Raw genomic sequence first — 15349 nt, 5'->3', positions numbered from 1 at the left:
CCTCCCAGCTGTCGCAGGGAGCCTGAAAAGCAGCAGCAGTGGCCAGGTGCAGACAAGACTTGGCTCACCAATGGAATGCTGGCCAGAAGCAGCAAAGGGAGGAGATGAGTCCTCTGCTGACCTTGCCTGGGACGGCAAGAACACGCAATGTCGTTTCCACTTGCCCACAGCCAAGATGATTGTGTCTGTCCCCATTGGTATGTGCCTTTCTCAGTGCAAGCTCTAGTAGCTACATTTCTCTACAATTAAGAGTTATGCTCCAATAATTCTTTTTAAAATCTGTGTATGACGCAAAATGTTCAATTGAAATCCAGATATCCTCCTGTTGCTGGTCACCAGTGAAATTTCTTTTTTTAACACTCACAGCATGAGGAGTTATACTGGAGGATAGGAGATGTAAGAATAGATTTTGCTGCTAAAGGAAGAAGCCATCAGCTTGTGCATTCAATGTTGACATAAGCTTTCAAAAGGTTGAATCCTTAAATATGTTTTGCTCCTTTTGTGGAGTCTTAACAGCATATAAAAATATATTTAATAAGTAGAGAAAATTAATTTCAGAGATACTGATTATTTTTTTTCTCCTTACACTGCATTTAAAATTAACATTGCAACTCAGTTCTGAATATGCATTGTTATCTGCAGTACTACTGTACTTACCAATGTACAATGTACGAAGAGTGTGCTCTGGGTGGAAGGAATCAAAACCAGGATCTGCACTAAAAACTCAGAAGAGCCAATATAGCAAAGGAATGAAAAATTCCTGCAAGGTGAGGGAATAGGCTACCAACGAAAATCAGAGTGCTGAGTATCACAAACCAAACATGAGCCCAGCAGTATTAGTTCACCCATGAACCACAGAAGAGAGATGAGGAAATAGACTTTATAATGGAAAGAGGGGAAGAACAGAGCCACTGCCGAGTTATTCTCCATTTTCAGCCCAAATCCACTAGTCTGAATCACTTCTTATGGGAAAATATCAAGTCACAGTTTTATCTGCTTACAAAGCCAATGCCTTATGCTACTGTTCCAAATTAAGTTAGAGGATCCCATGTAGGCCTTCCTAAAAACTTTTCTCTTACCTCAGTTTTGTCCAAGAATTGCTAGAATTTCAGTATGAGATGCTGCATAGTGACCAGATGCTGTAAATATAGCAACATTTCTATATTATTTATTTCAAAATGCCCAGCTGTGGGGAGAAAAGAAAGGAGAAAGAGATTGAGCTGTAATAATTTAAGAAATTTTGATTGAAAAATGAAAATATATTTCTTTTGTATTCCATTATTGCCATAAAAATGTAAATAGTTTTAAAATGCACAAAAAACGTAGGTAAAAAAAATGTTAGTCCAAAAATTTCAAACTAGATGCTTTCAAGATTATCAGAATGTTTTAAACATTCTATCCTATAGAATTTTTTTTAATTTATGTGATTTTATGAAGTATTCCTGTTTAGATGGACTACAAAAGCCAAACCAAACAACCCCATGCAAAGTCTGTTTACAGGTTTTATTGCCTTAGCTCAGCTCTCCTACCATCAAATTCGTTCAGAGCTGTTCATATAATCAAAACCCATATCTGTGAATGATAGCTGTGGGGGAAAACAAAACAAAACAAAACAAAACAAAACAAAACAAAACAAAAACTAAACAAACAAACAAACAAAGATTATGTTACTTCCACAAGCAAAATGCCAACAGGATGTGATTCTTTAAGTAGATTTTATTTTTAAAGGAATTATCAGTTTTTCTCCCCTTTTACAATTTTTGGATGGTAGTACTGTGCAGTAAATTGGATTTATAATCAGCGAAGCAAACAGATCATTTTCAGACACTGAGGTTATTGTTTCTGAGCCTACAATTTTCAGATAAAATATTCATGACTCAATAATACATTTTACTCTCATATTCTTAACATTTGTGAGTAACATTTATTTAACAGGGATTTTTTACCTCCTTTGCATGAGATGTGTTCATAAAATCGAGGTTGATAACATAGCTGACATGTCAAAAAATTATTTCATCTCTACTTGTCCAAATGGGATGGTATACATATTATAAACAAACCATACTTTTGTGAACCTGAACTGAATGTAAACATTAAGCAGATCAAATAAAGTCAGATTTAGTCTTTTATTTTCATATAGTAAAAGAATTTAGGATTTCAAATAGAAGAAATCATAGGAAAAAACTGTTATTCATTTTTCCTTCTGCCCCTAAATGTATTGGTCAAGTTCCATGTGCAGTTAGTAAGTTATTGTAAATCTGCTATTAATCAGGGCAGTATTTGTGGATGTAGTTTTAAAAAAAGTATATTTTTGTCTGTGTCAGAAATGTTATATTAAGATTATACTTAAAGCAGATAGGAAGCATAATATAAATATATATGTTTTAACTTCATTTGTATTGTATTTAATAGCGTCCATGCATTTCAGGAAAATACTGTCTGGTTTTGGGTCTGTTTTGTCCATCTATTAAAAATAAAGACGTTTATTTTATTATCACTCAGCATCACCTGAGGTTCTGTCTCACAAGCACAGCCCCACAGAGATGAGGTGGTTCTGACTAAACCTGGCCCCCTGGCCCTCACCCAGGCAATCAGCAATGGTCACAATGGCTACAGCCCTACCCCAAAATCTTGCTTCAATGTTGGAAATAGAGTTCTCATTTCAGTAATCTCCTCCTTGTCCTCACAGTCACAAAAAAGAAGAAAAGCCCCTGAGCTCCAGGATAATCTACATCCAGTGTGATTCCCTCCTGCAGACCCCTTGCCAAGGACCTTTTACTTTGGGGTGCCACAAGCAGCAGGGGACAGGGGCTGTGAGTTTGACAAGGGATACAAAATGCACTATGGGAGCAGGAACTCCCACACCTGGGGACTGCAGCTGTGATCCACTTCTGTGTGAACCCACTGGAGAAAGGGTCTGACAGCTCTTCCCTTTCTCAAGGGACAAGAAATCATTCTGGATATTGAATATGTTACAAATATAATTACTTAGGAATACAAAAAAGACCGGATTGAAAACTAAATCTGTGCTTTTATACTCCTATTAAGAGCTTGATTGTCACAGGAAAGATAAATGGATGGTATTCCAAATGCTAATGGCATTGCCAAATAATATACAGAGTATTTATCCCCAAAATGCTTTGAAAAAATACATGAACAATGCTGTCCACTCACAGATGGGAAAAATAAGGCACACTGGTTTGTTTTCCAGGGCACTGAGGTGTTCCCTTATGGAATAAGCACAGTCTGAGGTTTTCAAAGTGTCAAATAATGTAGAGATTTCCCTGAGGCTGTAACGCTCTGGTCTCTTTTGCAATTAGTAGTTCAATTCCCACCTGCATCTTTGAAACACTGAAGCATGCTTTAATACAAGATCCCTGGTATCCTGTAACTTTTAACTCAGAAAAAAAAGGAAGTCCATAATCCTACAGATTCAAAAAAAGAAAAAAAACTCTTAAGTAATGTTGCACTGATGATTGCAGTGAAGACATTTATGAATGGTTTCACCATAATACATGATAGAGAAAATGCCATATGCAGGCCAGCTGTGGCCAAAAACACAGCAAAACCCTCCCTAGGAAACTCTACTTTGGGACTTTGGGGATTTTAACCTTCAGGAAGTGTTCCCAGAAAGAACATAATTCCCAGGGGTGAGTTTGCACCTGACTGTCTGGAGCACTGACCTTCAGCCACCAAAACTAGAAAAAGAGATAAAGAAAAACAGCAGGGGACATGCTGTGTCTAAGAGAGACATATTCTAGGTGAACAACTGGTGTTAATCAATAAAAGGTAAAGTCAATGTAAATGAGGATGTAGTCAGATATGAGGCTACACTGGAGAATAAAGTAGTGGAGAGCACGGGAAGTAAAGTACTTCTGTGAATGAAAGAATTGATCAGGTTGGCTATATTCAATTGACCTGGGGAACACTGTGAGGTCAAAAGGAAACGATGTTGTTTGTGGACTAATGCAGGAAATGTGGGTAATGAGATGGAATAACTAGAACTGCAAGCAAGATGTGGAAACCTCTCATGCAGAGTAGAAGAATGACGATAGAATGGGCTCTCAAGATGGAAAAGGATTTGAAAAGACCGTTTTCTGAGGTTATATAGGCCTAAAGAATTTAACATGAGTGTGGAAAAACACACATTAGTATTTTTAGTGAAAGAAATCCTACTTCAAACTATATGACCCTGTAAACATTTGAAATCTGACAGAAACTGGGAAAGAAAGGTTCTTGCAGTGCCCAAAAAATAGCAGGTTTAGTCCTGTGGGTAATAGATTTCTGCCTCAGTCAAAGCACAGAAAACCAGTGCTAGTGTTTCAACTTTGTATTTAGTGCAAGAACACATCATTGAAAAATATCTGGCAGTAGAAAATCACTTTGCATTGGAAGCTAAGTGATAAGATTATCTTTACATATAAAGATCAATGAGAGGAGACATTTAAGATGGAAATACACTAATTAAGCGACAATATTAATTATTAGAAATATATTAAGTAAAAGGCATATGAGTATACAATACTATAGAGTAGATTTGCAATGGGAATTAGAAACAAATTCCTTATGATATGATTGAATTTCTGAAATAATTGGGATATTGTAGACAATAAGCAGAATTAGTGCTAAAATAGATTGTGTGTATAAAACAGGAATGATGGTCAGGTCCTGCATGCCACAGACCTACATCTCATGTTGCTCCTAGTCCTAACATGCATCATTCTAAGAGTCTAAGCACACTTGGAATAAGTTTGAATGGCATCCATCAATGTATACTGGCACTTAGCCATTTGTTAATTCTTCTGAGTAAGAGTTTTCCACAATTATAACTGAAGCACTAAAATTCACTTACTTCTTTCTAAATGGAAAAGATCTCTTTTTTTTTTTTTTGCCAAGCTAATTAATTTCATTGCAAACAAAAGAAATTGAATATATCCTGCCAATTTGCTAATGGAATATAATTATTATCTATGTATTAATAACAGAGATTAGAATGCTGAAATGCACTTTGTGTTATTCAGCAGTTCACATCCATCAAAACATTGGACACAATTTTCGAAAAGACTGAAAAGGAAAGATGCTCCCAAAACGTATGTGTCACTGAGGGAGTGCCAGTCAAGGCATGGGGCAGCTCCAGTTATCTGGTTTCTAGTGGTTTCAGCATATTTAGATAAAACAGATTATCTTTGATCAGTGCTATTTTGGCAACAGCCAGTTTTAACGTTACGCCACTAACCACTGCAGAGCCATGGCTGTAAGGCTCATCCTCCTGTGAGGCTGGGCAGGAGCATGGCCATGGTGAGAGGAATGAAGAGGTGCCTGATGCCCACCAGCCCCTAAGTCTTTTTGCTGTCTCTCCATCCTTTGGCCCTTGCATTATTCTGATGTATGGTCAAGCACAGTGAATAAGTCTGTCCTCAGCATCACATGAGTTGTCTGGGTATGAACTTGCATAAAGCCTACTAACAGTCAGCCAAAAATGGGAGAGAGTTGTCTGTAAAAACCACATCATCATTCCACAGAATCACACACAAAAAAATATCATCAGTGAAGTTCTGCTGGGTTTGATTGCATGTTATGCTAAGTGGTTCCAGTTTGCTTGTGGAACTGCCCAGCATAACATGCAATTGCTCCTTTAACAATGTTAAGGTTTCCTTCTTTTCTTCTCTATATACCACCATCTTTGGAATCTAGAGCATCTTTATTTGATTCCCTCCACAATGGCCTCTTCCCACTCCGCTACTTTTGCCAACACACCAAGTGCAAGCCTAGTTGCGCAGCATGTAAGAGAAATGTAAGTAGTTAGCAATAAAAAAAGATTTCCATCCTCTACAGATTTTCTCATACCCACAAAGATGAGGTGAAAGAAATATGACAGTGAAGTTAACTGAACACAAGAAGTAATATAATTTCTCAGGGCTTGTGTATTAGAGAGCTATGTAAACTTTATTATTCTGTGAGACTGTTAGAAAATATTATGATCCAACAGAGCAGTGTACTAATAACTTCTGCTTCATTCTTGTTTCCTGTGCAACAGGAAAGTAATATTTGAAGACATGATATTCTTTTGCATCAATTATATGTTCTGCTGGATATTTTTAAATGTACATTTTAATCATTATACACTCAGAATCATATACTAATTGTAGATTAGTGATAAACTTCAATAACTAAATGTAAGGCAGGCAACCTGAAAAGGAAAACTCTATTCCTTAAGTTTTAAGGTAGGCTATTAAAGTTAATTATTTCATCTGTAAAAAACTATACAGAACACCAGGCTCTGACTTATGAAAACAGGAAAGAAAAACAACTGTGGTTCCTAGTTAAGATGGGAGATTGTTTTACTCAAAATAACACCAAGAAAACTGACAACAAAAATGCAAATATCTGGAAAGTCATCTTATACAGCCTCTGAATTGTAGCCATTGCACAGTAATGAATAGAAACCTTCCTGATGTTACATGTGGGATCATGCTGTTGAGCAGGATCAGCTGTGTGAAGGCAGCAGGTGTAGAAACACCTATCACAGGAGACAAGGAAAGGAAATTTGGACTCAAGGAGTTAAATCTCGAATTATCCAGGAATCATGTAGTCGTTGCTGACAGAGACTGATTGATGTTCTACTGTGTAAGTTAATACAATATTTGCATATTTTCTGATATTTGTGTATGCGCTTATTATAGCAGCTATGCTTGTAAGGTGTCCATGTTGAGGAACGAGCACAGTTACCCAGTTTTAGGACTGAAAATAAAATTTGTATTTTCCATCAGTTTAAAACATAAGCAGTTTTGATTAAGCATAACATATTATTTGAATAAGGAAAATGAAATAGTTATATTTTCATTAAGAGCTTATTTACCTTCTTAAAAAAAGGAAAGATGAACCCTTCATTGCTGAACAGGATCTCTCACAGGACTTCAATGCTAATATTTTAAGGTGACCTCATTTTTAAAAAGAGTTAGATGTTTGCTCCTTGAACACTAAATCAGCTCAAAGCAGAAATACAAACATAAGAAAACCTGGATTGTACAAACAGTTTAGTCCCATGCATGATGAACTGACTAAAATATATGTTTAGCTTATCTTGCATGAATGCTTGCATTAAAATTTGGGAAACTTGACACTGTCTGTTTATAACTAATTTTCATTCACAAGCAGTTTCTATTCAGGTGTACTATGAGAAAAACACATGCACCACAGCAAGGCAAAACCAGAAATTAGTTGTCTTGTAGCTCGTATGTTCAGAAAGAGAGGTTTTGTCTGAGGGATTTCTCATGTCATTCCCTTTTACTTAACCTAGCAAAACATTTACAGTTGCACTGCTCATCCATTTCCCTCTCAACATCTCCTGTAGATTTATGTCTCTTTCCAACAACCTAAGGAATATGGCAAAGGTTTTTAATTAATCTAGAGAAACTGTCAACAAAAAGATATATTTACCAACATGTTTTGAGTTTAAAAATAGGGACATAAAAAAGCAGAGGTCTCACAGCTATTACAGTATCTACAGTCATGAGAAGAAATGTTAGAAAAAATAGGCATTTGCCAATATGAAACTGAATAACAATACCAGGACAACACAGAGCATTTCTATTACTCAGTTTAGTAATGAAGGTTAACGGTCCTGTCTCTGCTGTCACTATATGCCAGGGTAATCCTGGAAACAAGCAGTGGGGATGCAATTGAAGAGTTACCAACTATAACTGAATATTCAAAAGTAAAAGTCACATTAGTAATAGATCCTTGTTAATAACACAATGAGCCACTGCGACAGGCATTATCAGTGAGGAAATTCTTGTTTACAAACCCACTTGACATGCAGTCTGAGATGGTTCTCACCACACAGAACACCATGGGATAATGACCAAATAAAAAATATGGTGCTTTACTAAATAACTTAAGTATGGAGAGAAAGCAAGTTGGGAATAATGATAGCTACTAATAGCAAGCTAACTTTTGCTTCTTAATCAAGGCACCACCAGCGAATTAGGATGGGAATGGATGGATTAGATGTGTTTGTCCTGCACCTCATCAGACCTGTGCTATAGCCAGCAATTACTTGTGTACAAATATTTTGCAAGGAGAGGTACTAAACTGTAGGAGAAGGAAATACAGGTGGCCTTGCCTCTGATAAGTAACAGCTGTGTTAATTACCCAATAAAGCCTCATCCCTGATGAGTCACAGCAATATCTAATAAAGATAAGTGTGATAAAAGGGAGTGGGTTAGCTGGTGAGGGGAGAATAATGAATGTGATGATGAGGAAGAAGAAGAAAAACAATCCTGCGGGGGGGAGAGAGAATCCCTGCTATGAGGTCAGTCTGGGTCTGCAGTTAGAGCCTGTTGTTGGAATGTGGAGTCACAGTCTAGCCAGGTAAAAGCCTGCAGTCAGAGTCTGCAAACTAATACCTGCAGTCATATTTTAGCAGGAAATAACCAGCAGTCAGAGGCTGCAAGAGAAACCTTTTCATGTTTTGATAAATAAGAAGTCTCAGCTCATTTCTACCCTCTAACAAGAGGGCTGCTGTAACACCAAATTTTTAGGTAAGTAGCAGAGTCTTTGTAATTGCCAATCATTAAGCCAACAAGAAATTGCCTTTCTAAATCCAGATCCACCATATCATCTGTATGCAGACAGAACTGAGGGTCTGTGACAAGGAGGACAAGATTAGGACTCACATAAGTGGTATAATTTCAGTTTCACTGGATGATGTATTAGAGGAAGCTGAAGCAGGCCTTGGAAGCATGTGGCCTCTTCAAAGTCTTCATACTGCTTCTTTCCCATCTTTTTCTTCCTAATCTGTCACTAAGGGCATGAGATAATAAAAAGGTTTGGATCTGTTTGCTGGATTTATTTGTTCTGTCATAGCAAAGTTTTGCACCAGACTATTCCTCTGGTTTTGTCTAATTTCTCCTCATTAATTTATGTTGATTTTTACAATTATTGAAAGGGTGAAATGGCTGCAGTTCACTGCACTGCACTGAAGAAAAACATAAATATATAGGGAGACAATCGATGTTCTGGAGAGTTATTCCCATATGGCTGAAGAAGAGGACATAAAGTAAAGCTACCAGGAATTAAATGGGAAGAGAAGGGCAAATGTTTATACAAACAGGGTGGCCACACAACTCCTGAGGTTCAATTTATATAGGTTTTCTGTTAAAAATAAAATAATCAATGCCAAATTAAGCTACATGCCTCTTAAGTGTCCTGTCTTATAACCTGTGTAGTGGGATCAGGAAGGGAATATCATTGTCTGTAGATCAGCAAATCGGAAGGGTGGCAGATCCATCCAAAATATCTTCTTGGGTGTCTCAGACCATCTTGGGCACTTTTACACAATGATTGTTTGATGCTGCTGTTCTGGTTTAGGCCAACTGGACAAGCAGCAGGGCAGAGGAGATGAAGCAGGGTGTCCTCTTATCTTTCACATGTTGCTTGGTCAGAAGTCACTGCACCTCTTTGCTTTTGCTTGTCCTCCACTTGTTTATTTTGTTTTGCTTTAAGTTGTCTAGGGCAACATCACTTCCTATGTGTCTGCAATGTGCCCAAGAAGGCTTAAAGTTGTCTAGAATACTTGTATGCTGATATAATATAAATAATGATAGAAATAATGAGCACATCCCTAGCCTTCTGCTTCAACAGCCATTTCCCCAGCATTATTAGCAAAATTAATTCAAAAGCTGGCTGTTCTTTGACTCTCATTTGTTCTGAGTAATGTCTGGCAGGTTTTCTATGACCTTGTGGTGCATGCAGTGTGGTGTTAGCGATTTGACATGCGGAACTATCTCCTGTAGTAGAGGATTTATAATCCTGTCATGTTGCTGTTTAAAGACACTCACTTCTAGCCAAGCACTGTGTTTAGCACAGTATTTACTGCTAAATTAGCAATTGCTAATTGTTTACAATAATATTATTGTTTAAAGAGTCATTTCATTTCACAAGAGCTGCCTACTGGTTTCCAGCATTCCTGTAGTTGATAGGAAAATTAGAAACACCTCAGAGGCTTATAAATTCAGTGCTCTGTCTCAATGCCTGAAATGATCTCCTCTTTAATGAAATGTGAATCTTGAAGGATTAGAAGGTAATGAACTCCGTAGTTGTTCATTTCTCCAGCCTGTTTTTAAGGTCTGTGCTATGGCTTTTCTAATTTATTTGTGCTTTTATTATCTAAGGCTCAAGGCTTTACACCTGATCTAGAAGATACTTGAGTTTCATTGCTGCACTTTCAGAATAAACAACTCTTTGTTCTTCCAAATACTGAAATGCCTCTTTGAAGCCAATTATTAACGAAATCCTGGAGTAATAGCACATGCCCTAGACAGCCTGTCAAACATATACTGCCAATATCATATATTTATACTAATCCTGTGTTAGAGAACAACCGTTCCATAGGATTCATAGCACAAAATTCTAATGGCAAATGAATTTTTCATGCCTATGTAGATAATTTTATGAAGAGCTTTAAACTGTAAGCTCTTTAACCCAGGACTTATGTTTATGCTTGTCTCCTGTTCTTGGCCAAATATTTTTTAAAAGACCTCAAACCCTTAACATGATACCATTTTTTGCATGGTTTACAGATTAGTTATCCAACTAGCTAAGATTCCTCTTGGTAGACTTAGCTTGAGTTTTGCAGATGGATGGCAATATAATATCTAAAATACTGAGGTTATTTTAATAGAAGTGCGGAGAGAGTGGTAAAAATTAACTGCATACATACATGTAACTTTGCAAGGACATATACAGGGAAGGAACTTAATTAGAACAACTGGAACTTAAATATATGTTATTTTTAAAAGACCTGAAGCATGGAATCTTTGAAATACATAGACTTGCAATAACAAAGAGAAATATTTCATTCACAATCCTTTCATGCTATAGTTCTATTTCTTGTAGACTTTTAAAATTATCTAAGGAGCCGTGTAAGTGTATGTGAAACTTCAAAGGGACCTCCACAACAACTGTCGGGAAATTCCATAGTAAATGTGTTGTGTTCAAAGATACACAGATATATATATATTGCTCACTTTAAACATTCTATTTCTTTGTTGCAGTATTCTCTTCTTCTGAAATATTAACCGTATGTGGATATTCTTTTTAAAGCAAAAGCTTAAAAGCTTAGACCAAAAAGAGCAATTTTTTGTCCTCACTCTCCAAGCCCAGCTGAAGAAGAAATACTTTGCAAGTCAATCATTTTGTGTAGACACCAAAGTGGAATCAAGAAGTAGAGTGAAGTAAATCACCACCATCAATTCTGATCTTGTTGCAGTCAAAGCCCCCAATGCAAGGTCATTACTGGGGGAAATGAAAAACTTTAGATGCTGAAAGTCTTGCTTCCAATAAATAAAATTCCCAGATGCATATTGGTCCTCTTCCACTTTAACATATAATGACTGGCATATTAAGGGGCTGCTACCAGCAATCCATGAAAGATTTTGAGGGATAGTTTAGATTCTGCAGTGGTTTTGTCTGACCATACTAATATTAACCAGCTCTGCCAAACTCTAGCAGGTAAAGTTAAGAAAAAAAAAAAATTCAAAATCCTTCTGAGTGAAACAGTGACCCTTGAAAGGGCCACTGAAGTAAGGAGGGGTGTCAGCAGAAAGGCTACCTGTGACTTGCACAGGAAAACATTGACCTGCTTAAGATGCTGGTTGAGTGAGTCCCTACCTTGGGAGGCAGTCCTGAAGAGTAAAGGAGTCCAGGAAGGCTGGACATTCTTCAAGGAGAAAATCTTATAGGCACCAGAGCAGTCCATACTCATGTGCTGGAAGATGAGCCAGAAAGGAAGACCAGCCTGGCTGAACAGAGAGGTTTGGCTGGAACTTGGGAAATTTTACAACCTTTGGAAGAAGCACCAGGCAACTCAGGAGGGCGGCAAGGGTGCCATGAAATTATGCTGGAGAAAATTAGAAGGGCCAAAGCCTAGTTAGAATTTAGTCGGCTATTGCCAGAAAAGATGACACAAAGTATGTCTATAAATACATCAACAACAAAAGGAGGGCTAAGGAGAATCTTCATCCTTTATTGGAACCATAGTGATAAAGGATGAAGAAAACTATGAGGTGCGTAATGTCTTCATTGCCTCAGTCTTTAATAGTTGTCCAGGTACCCAGGACCCTACTCTGGAAAAAAGCGATGGGGAGTAGAATGGCGTGTACACAATCCAAGAGGAAATGGTCAGAGACCTGATACACCACTTACACACTGTGTCTGTGGGACCAGATGGGATCCACACATGGATACTTAGGGAGCTGGTGGAAATGCTCACTGAGACACTTTCCTTCATTTATCAGCAGTCTTGGCTAACAAGGGAGTTCCCAGGGGTTTGGAATTTGGCAAATATGTTGACCATCCACAAGAAGGGCTGGAAGGAGGATCTGGGTAACTAGAGGCTGTCAGCCTGACCTCAGTGCTGGGGAAGGTCACGGAACAGATCATCTTGAGTGCTTTCATGCAGCACGTAGAGGACAGCCAGGGGCTCAGGCCCAGCCAGCACAAACATGGGTTTGTCAAAGGCAGGTCCTGCTGGACCAACCTGATCTCCTTCTATGATAAAGGCACCTGCTTAGGGATGCAGAGTTTCAGGCTGTGGGCAGAGTACCTGGAAATCTGCTTGGTGGAAAAGAACCGGGGCTCCTGGTCAAGCAGCTGAACATGAGCCAGCACTGCCCAAGTGGCCAAGAAGGCCAATGTCATCCTGGCCTGTATCAGCAATAGTGTGGCCAGCAGGACCAGAAAAGGGATTGTCCCCTGTACTCAGCACTGGTGAGGCCACACCTCAAATCTTGTGTTCCCTTCTGGGCCCCCACCGCAAGAAAGACGTTGAAAGGCTAGAGGGTGCCCAGAAAAGGACAGCAAAGCTTATGAAGAATATGGAGTACAAATCTTATGAGGAGCAGGGGGTTGGGGAGTGGGACTTGGGGGTGTTTAGCCTAGAGAAAAGGAGGCTCAGGAAGGGACATTACTAGTCTCTACAACTACCTTAAAGGAGGCTGTAGGCAGGTGGGGGTCAGTGTCCTCTCAAAAGTCACAAATGAGAGGAAATGGTTTTCAGTCGTGCCAGGAGGGGTTTAGATTGGACATTGGGAAAAACTCCTTCTCTGAAAGGGCTGGCTAAGCATTGGAACAGGCTGCCCAGGGAAGTGGTGAAGGATACCATCCCTGAAGGTATCTGTGCCACTTGGTGGCGTGGTTTGGTAGTGGACTTCACTGTGCCATGTTAACAGTTGGATTCTACAACCTTATGCTTAATGATTCTATGGCATAGATCAGAAGGAAATTAAAACAATACAGCAATCTACTATTTAATGAAGATGGGATTGTATGTTTGAATAAAGCACTGAGGAAAGGTGAAGCTATGTTACAGCTCTGGAGCTGCCCTGTACTGAATGGGTAAAGAGGATGAAGGCTTTCAAGGTTAAGGGTTGTCTTGGCACAGGTGTCATATCGCCCAGTACCTTTTTTGGTCTTAGACTATGAAAGTATTGTGATGTCAGTATTTATGTAGGACAGCAAAACAGATATAAGATCACATCACATTCTTATATCTAAGTAGTAATAAATCAGAAGAGAAAAAAAAGGAGTTGTCCTAGTCACTTCTGCTTTTCCCAGTCTAAAGCTGCCGGTAAATTTTAAAGGGTTTTTATTTTGTTTTAACAAAAGAAAAATCATTTAATGCTGCTAAAACTTTGCCATTTGTCAGACTGGCTGATCCAAGGTACACTCAGCTATGACATCTCAGCAGACACCACAAATTGCTTGTTAGCTGAAGCTGGAAGGATATTTAATGTCTCAGTTTTTTAAAAGAACTAACAAGACCCTGAGACAATGCATAGGTATCAGTACACAGAATAAATAAAGTGAAGTATAGATCCATCCTTCTTTGCATACTCTGATATTTAGATAGCTTTCACAGAGTTTCACCTCAGATCTGAAAAATGGCTTCTGAATGAGTCTCAATTTAGACATAGAACAATACGAACAGTAAAGTTCCGTTTCAAAAGACTTATTTATTAGGGAGAATGGAATGATTCATCAACTTACCAGAGACAGAGCTGCAAAAGTGAGCTATTGGAATGCTCAGTGAAGAAAACACTCTGAAGCACCACTGCAGAACTACAAAAAAGCCATGAAGAATGTGTGGTATCAGGAACTCAGTGATGATGATGATAGGGGCATCATGTTGCATTAAAAACTAAAAAAGAAAAAGTTATTATTTGTATGCATAAGCATGCATTTACTGCAGCTTAGTTTTCCCCATCAGTGAATGCCTCTAGAGGTAGCTTCCTAGGAAGTCCTGTAGGGACCAAAGGCAAGCTGCCTAAAACTTTGACATGACTATTTTAACATTAATTAAATCCTTCATTCACATTCAGGATAGTTGCACTCTCACAAGCTTCTTTAATACAGGTCCCCACATCTGTGTCTTCTGGAGTTCTACAAGCCTGGATGTATTGCTCACTTTAAACAGCTGCTTTGCTCCCAATCTGTGTCAGGGTGCTTTCAAATCCTTTTTTGTTGGTGCTTTTAAATCCCTTAACATAAAAAAGACCTGGACATATTCTCTACTATTATTAGTTGGAAGATGGAATGCTTCTTGTATAAAGTTGTCTTTTTTCTTTTTTTAAGTTAGCTTTCTGAGTTTCTTAGAAAAATGTGCATTCTCTGAATGAAAATATCATCTGATACAGGAGACTGCCCTAATTAGGGAGTTAATGTAGGAGAACTATTAGAATGCAATATCATGACAGAATATACTTGGCATTTATAAGCCTTGTGCACTAGTTTAAAATTATGGCAGACTTGTGTCCAGAACTTCTATTGCAGCCAAAAGTTTTGATTTTCTCCTACAAAGCATGTTTCCAAATGCTTGTGTTGCTGACATTTTCCAAGGTGGTTTCTGATTTTGGTTTTTTTATTCTCATGAGTCCAATTTTATAAGCCATTCTCTATCCCCCCTTACAACTGCTCCTCATGGGTGATCTGCGATGCAAACACTGGCCTTGACATTCCCATAGCCTGCAAGAAATTTTTATGAATAGACAACTGAAAGTACAACTATGTTAAAGTGAATAAACTGTCATGCAAACAAAAGTGGTTATATTGTTAAAAGTTCTGGATCTATTTGATTTCCAAAGCTGATTGGCTAACATGGATTAACCATCTTTAGGAAGATATTTGTGTTATCATTCCAAGGTATTGGTATTATTCTGATGGCTGAGTGACGACATTGCAATAAATTTTTTTGCAGTTACTCACTTTAAATACAGAATGGCAAACAGACAAATGTCCCTGAGGGGCTTTTAAGAAGCAGAAATCCTAATGAGCTCATCACTTACAAAAA

This window comes from Zosterops lateralis (genome assembly GCF_965231275.1).
Source record: "Zosterops lateralis genome assembly, chromosome: 2".
Taxonomy (NCBI): Eukaryota; Metazoa; Chordata; class Aves; order Passeriformes; family Zosteropidae; genus Zosterops; species Zosterops lateralis.
Note: the sequence above shows the minus strand (reverse complement) of the source record.